At 37.2% G+C, this 7,147-nt stretch overlaps 1 pseudogene; it reads left to right on the forward strand.

Moving 5' to 3' along the window:
- The first annotated feature begins 636 nt into the window (after positions 1-636).
- On the forward strand, positions 637-730 carry LOC144714695 (small nucleolar RNA R71; annotated as a pseudogene).
- The last annotated feature ends 6,417 nt before the right edge of the window (positions 731-7,147 follow it).

The following is a 7,147-nucleotide window of genomic DNA, read 5'->3' on the forward strand; positions in this document are numbered from 1 at the left end:
GCGCATCTCCATTTCTTCCCGTAGCCTTCGATTCTGCTGCTCTATCATGTGAGAGATTACAGGTGTTAGAGTGGACAAATCTTGTACCTGGTTTTGTGGAGCTGCTTGATAAGACTGCTGTGGTGGGGTCTGGAATTGGACTCGTTGCTGGAAAGGGGCCTTGGTTCCTTGGGAGTAGATTCTTTGGTTGTTGTAGATGGTCCTCTTTGGTCCTCCCCAAGGCTGTTGGTTGTGGTTCAACAAATGGACCTCCTCCTCTCCAAGTTGGCATGCTCCATCCTCATGATCTCTGCTTGAACATATAGAACAAATCTGTGCTTTCACAAGGGGTGAGTTAGGGAGAAAAGCATTCTTTAGAGTGGAAGTCAATTCTTCAAGTTTCTTGTTGGTTTCTCTTATCCCTGCATGAAGATCAGCTTCCTTTGAAGTTACTTGCACTCCTCGTTTTGGGTTGGCATTTCTTCCATTTTGACTTGCTCCTATTTCCTGTAGGTCAGTTTCAGCCACCCTTTCCAAAGATCAAAGACTTCATCCTCATAAGCCATATAGAACGAGCCACCAGCTATTTGATTCACTTTACTTTTAAAAATATCAGGAAGTGATTCATAAAAAATTTCAGCTAGCTGACATTTTTCTATTCCATGGTGAGGGCATTTTTGGATTAATTCATTGAACCTTTCCCATGATTCACTAAATGCTTCATGATCATGGGGATAAAATTTCTGAATTTCTTTTCTATAAAAATTAGTTTTGGAAAGGGGATAAAATTTATGTAGAAATTTATTCTGCATTTCTTCCCATGAGGTAAATGTTATGCCTAAATTTCTATACCATGCGAAAGCCTTATCTTTCAAAGTAAGCGGAAAATATTTCATTTTTAAAGCTTCAGTAGTTAAACCAGGAATATTTTGAGAGGAACATCGAATATGAAAATCATCAAGAAATTGTAAGGGGTTTTGAGAAGAATGACCAGTAAATTCAGGGAGAGCGTTCAGTAGGGCATTGTCATACCTAAACATAACCCCCTCACCTACATTGATGTTGATGCCGGTTTGCTGTAGACTTCCTGATGGAGTAGATCTATCCAGCATCATCCTTCTCCTCCCTTGTGGTGGCTGACCATCTTCTGCCATATCGACTTCTTCTTTATCTTGAGCTGGAAGAGCAGAATATTGAGTGTCTAGATCTTCCTCAACACTAGTCCCAGCCTTAGACCTTGTTAAAACCATCAATCTCCAAAAAAGTAGTTAGAAGTACCGTTTGTTGAGGGTTAGCTGCCCTCAACTTTGGCAAAAGAGGAAAAAATACAAATTCACTAAAAACAATCACCGTGCTCCCCGGCAGCGGCGCCAGTTGATAATTCAGATTTTGGGGTAATTAGTGATGAGTTAACTTCATTAATTAGTGTCGTTGGTTTATCCGAATTAAAACAACAAAAATTTATAATAACCTTACTAGCGTAGGGAGAGTAAGGGTCGATCCACAGGGAGCAAGGGTTTTTTTCTTAGGAATTTGTGCTTTAGTTATGTATTTTCTAATAATTTTAGAGGTAGGTTTACTACATATGAAGATAAATAACTAATGAAATAAAAATATATAACAAAGAAAAATAAAATATTATTATAATATTATAATAATATTAATAGGCAGAAAATAATTTTTTTGTATTTTTTAGGAGTATTTGAAAGCTAAAACAAAATAGGAAATGAAACAGTTTGGCGCTCTGGACTTAGTCAAAATTTGGCTAAGTCCGGATGCTAAATGGGGAAGGTGCCTTGGTGGAGGAGAGAGAAAAAAATTGGACTGTACTAAAATCACTCTAGAATGAGTTCTAGAACGAATTTTAGAGCGTGGTTGGATGCAATGGAACCGTCTGGATATTGGCTAGCTGATCCAAGACTAACCAAAAGACAAAAGACGAACAGAAAAGAATGAAAAGGGAGAAATAATAAGGTAACCTCTTTGTCACACCCGCTAAGGTCCAAGGGACTTCTTCTTCTCCTTTCCACCAGCTTCTTCAGCCCTGGATGCTTCCTCTTTGTCACACCCGCTAAGGTCCAAGGGACTTCTTCTTCTCCTTTCCACCAGCTTCTTCAGCCCTGGATGCTTCCTACTCAGCCTGGCACTCACTGAGGTGAATGGATCTATGACTCAATTGCACTTAGGCCACCAAACATTACTTTGGATTGAATCACAAGATGAATTTTACAATAGGGTGAAGGGGTTTATATAGGGAGAGAGAGCAAAGGAGAGCCATTGGATTTTTAATACAATGGATGGCCAGATCTTCTTTTCAGGGTCATGATCCACGTCCATTATGGTCCTCCAATCAGCATTGAGACCTTTGAAATACCCCCTGGACGTTCAAGGCTTCTTTCCTTAATTAGCATTAAAGGTGCTATCTTTAAGTCTCCACCCTTCGATGTTTTGTGGATTGAATGGCTGGATCTTCTTCTCGCCCTCCTTTCTTTGGCCCAACATGCCCCTCATAGTGGGCTTAGTGGAGCTTCCTTAGTGGGCCTTTAGACTAGAGCCAATTGTCTTGCTTTGGGCCTTCTTTCTTGGCCCAGGGTTGTGGCTGAGCCTGCTCCTCTGGTCCAAATAGCTTCCTCTTCATTTAATTATCCCCTTTATTCATGAAAGTTTCACCTAATTCCTGCATCTTCCACATAAACTAAGAAGAGAGTGAGATTCATTCCACTTAACTCATTGAGTTAAGTGGGGTTAGTCTCACAAATGATAATAATTAACTCCAAATTAGAAAAAGGTGATTTTGTTTCATGATGTTTCACAACTTAACATAAATGTTGATAATATATCCAGATAAAGATAAAGAAGTACATAAATTAGCTGAAATTGCACATATATATTACTATCATTTTGGATTTATCAGCTTGGAAAATTTTACTATGACATTGACATAGTAAATTTTGCAACATTGAACTAGATAGATAAACATATAGATAGATAGATAGACATTGAGATAGATAGATAGATAGATAGTAAGATAGATAGAAAGATAGACAGTGAAATAGATAGAAAGATAGGCATTGAAATAGATAGAAAGATAGGCAGTGAGACAGATAGAAATATAGACAGTGAGATAGATTGAAAGATAGACAATGAGATAGATTGGTCGACAGTGAGATAGATATGTAGACATTGAGATAGATTGATCGAGAGTGAGATAGATAGGTAGACATTGAGATAGATAGATAGGCAGTGAGATAGATAGGTAGATATTGAGATAGATTGATGGACAGTGAGATAGATAGGTAAACAATGAGATAGTTTGATCGAAAGAGAGATAGATAGATTGATCGATAGTGAGATAGATAGGTAGACATTGATATAGATAGATAGGCAGTGAGATAGATAGGTAGACATTGAGATAGATTGATCGAGAGTGAGATAGAGAGGTAGAAGTTGAGATAGATTGATCGACAGTGAGATAGATAGGTAGACATTGAGATAGATAGATAGGCAGTGAGATAGATAGGTAGAAGTTGAGATAGATTGATCGACAGTGAGATAGATAGGTAGACATTGAGATAGATAGATAGGCAGTGAGATAGATAGGTAGATAATGAGATAGATTGATCAACAATGAGATAGATAGATAGGTAGATATTGAGATAGATTGATCGACAATGAGATAGATAGGTAGAAGTTGAAATAGATTGAAAGATAGACAGTGAGATAGATATGTAGAAATTGAGATAGATTGATCGAGAGTGAGATAGATTGATCGAGAGTGAGATAGATTGATCGAGAGTGAGATAGATAGGTAGACATTGAGATAGAAAGATAGGCAGTGAGATAGATAGGTAGATATTGAGATAGATTGATGGACAGTGAGATAGATAGGTAAACAATGAGATAGTTTGATCGAAAGAGAGATAGATAGATTGATCGACAGTGAGATAGATAGGTACACATTGATATAGATAGATAGGCAGTGAGATACATAGGGATACATTGAGATAGATGGATCGAGATTGAGATAGATAGGTAGAAGTTGAGATAGATTGATTGAGAGTGAGATAGATAGGTAGACATTGAGATAGATAGATAGGCAGTGAGATAGATAGGTAGATATTGAGATAGATTGATCGACAGTGAGATAGATAGGTAGAGAATGCGATAGATTGAAAGATAGACAGTGAGATAGATTGATCGATAGTGAGATAGATATGTAGACATTGAGATAGATTGATCGAGAGGGAGATAGATAGGTAGACATTGAGATAGATAGATAGGCAGTGAGATAGATAGGTAGATATTGAGATAGGTTGATCGACAGTGAGATAGATAGGTAGACATTGAGATAGTTTGATCGACAGAGAGATGGATAGATAGAAAGTGAGATAGATAGGTACACAGTAAGATAGAAAGATCAATAGTGAGATGGAATGGTAGACAGAAACAAAAACAGATCAACAACGAGATAGATAGATAGATAGCGAGATAGACAGATGGACAGTGAGATAGTGAGATAGAAAACATCAAATGATGGATCGATAGGCACATACCTCGTCATCGGGGAAGGGCTCTTCGATGATGCAAATGGGCGCGGTGGGCCACCGACCTGGTTGATGGGGGTGGGGCGGGGAGCCGGGAAGGTCTTCTTCTTTCATTTTTGAATGAAACAACTAGGGCGCACCTGGTTATTTCAAAAAGGAGCAGGAAATAAAGGTTTTTTTAATACATAAATGTTCGTTCGGGACGAGGGACGGGACGGTTTTTGCCCTTGATGGGAAGAAAAACCATCCGATTTGTAATATTGGACGGGACGGTTTTTAACGCACAGGATGAAAAACCGTCCAGTCCTTCATCCTGGGAAAAATTCTGGACGTCTGACGGGACAAAATTTGTCCCGTCCCGTCCATCGTCCCCATCTGGGACGATCCGGATGTATATATGGATCTCTCCCTTAAAAATAAAGGAGAGAAGGCCCAATTAAGAAGAATTGGGGCCCCTTATAGGAGAAAGAAAAATACAAACATGCCCACCCGTGCAAACGTGTAGGTCCGTACAGTAGTCCAGACACGTGCGAATAAACAAAAACAAACAGGTAGGTGGCCAACATACATGGCCTACAAAACAAGGAAATGCAAGGAAAGACAATGTCAAACCTTTATAGGCCGTCGACCAGGCCAGGTACTCTGAAGCCTGGGTCTCTCGCGTGATCCGTCGCGTGACAAACTAGATTGACAGGGTCTTTGAAACTGGACAGTCCCCCACCAACCACAAGGAAACACTAGAAAGATGCAACAAGATTAATTGGACTATTCTATTTCCATTTGTACATGATATATAATATAATAAAACAATTCATCAACCACTAAGGGAAATGCATATTTTGTTTGTTTGACATTGTGTTGTCGTTACTACCAGCATATTTTAAAAGTATAGAAGTTAGGTACATGTACATGTCTATTCATATTGTGGCATACCCTGATAAACGATATAGATATAGATTGACATGAAGATATCTACAGAGATACAGAAAGATATACATACATATGTACATATAGTAAGATATTGAAATAATATAAAGATAGAAATAGAGATAGTGATACAAATTTCTAAACATATATAAACAGAGATAGAGATAAATATCAAAATAGATATACCGACTAATATAATAACATAGACATAAATAGACATGAAATGAGAGAAGCATGCAGATAGAGAAAGTGCAGATATAGAGAAAGTAACAGAAATATAGATACATAGAGAAATAGATACAAAGATAAAGATAAGAGACAGGGATAGAGATAGCGATAGACTTGGAAATAGAGATGGAGATGAGCATAGAAATAGAGATAGAGCTAACAATATATATCGTGTAAAGATAGAGCATGGAAATAGATATTGAGATTGAGATCGAGATCAAGATTAAAATGAGATACAGTTAGAGACATATAGATATAGAGAAAGAGATAACGCCAGATATATAGATAGAGATGGAGGTGGAGACAAAGATTGGGACATAGATGAAGAAATACATAAATTAACATATGGACACAAAACCATATGAGTTGGTATTGTCTCATTGGGTGTATGAATGAAGAAGAGATTTAGTTTTAAGCATCAAAGGCCAAACACGACTCAATGAATTTCTTCCAAAGAATAGTTGAGGAGAATAGGACTTGAGTTAAAGAAAGACAACAAACATAGAAGGCATAATTACATTTTCAAATTTTCATCTACAAATTAATAAAATTTTGAATATATAAATATTCCCAACAAAATACATGAAATTAGACCTTGTCTTGAACACTACTTAAGGAGTGATTATATACTTAAAGTTGTTGAGGAGAAATACATATTGTTCAGAAATATATTGTTCTTGTCGGATCTTTGGGTTCAGCCAGGTCAAGGATTTGGGGGCCATTAGAGAAAGGCTTTGGGGGACCAAGGAGGCTTTTGGGGGCCAAAGTAGAGAAGGCTTCAAGAGCCAAGTATAAGTAGGTGAAGCGTCATTGCTCCGTGGAAGACTTTGGGGATTAAGGATGGCAACCCTATTTACAAGTGATTTTCTGGGGGGCATGCCCACAAACAGGGTTAGGTCAAATCATCACCTCGGGATGGATACCCCCAAACAACATTAAGGATTAGCCTAAGTTATCTAAAAAATGAATTATGTCGCCCATTTCCTCTACCACATTTCATGGATAGAAAAATCACAGGTTACTTAAAAAAACATATAATACAGATAGAGAACCTGATTCAACCCCACCTCTTAGATTATTCCTTAACCCCCTAAACTAACAGTATATTAGTCGCAATCTATATCGCTATGCCTACATCTGTCTCTATATCTATCTCTATCTCTATATTGATTTGGAGGAGGAAAAATTATGATGTTCTTTAGAGAGAAACAATGATATATAGTGTATATAAAAAACGGTAAGTGACAACTAATGGTGATATAATTATTAAGTAATAATAAGTAAAACTAGTAAGAATTAGAGAAAGGTAGAGGTGATGTTTCTATAGGATCATATAGTTATTATATTATGATCAGGATTATAATTTTTGAAGTTATTACTGGTAGAGAATGAGTGGATATATAGTTATATTTATGGTGTTATGACAAAGAAATAGTTTCAGATATATAATTGAATATGTATGTTTAGAT

The sequence above is a fragment of the Wolffia australiana genome, chromosome 17 (assembly GCF_029677425.1).
Source record: "Wolffia australiana isolate 7733 chromosome 17, ASM2967742v1".
NCBI classification, from domain to species: Eukaryota; Viridiplantae; Streptophyta; class Magnoliopsida; order Alismatales; family Araceae; genus Wolffia; species Wolffia australiana.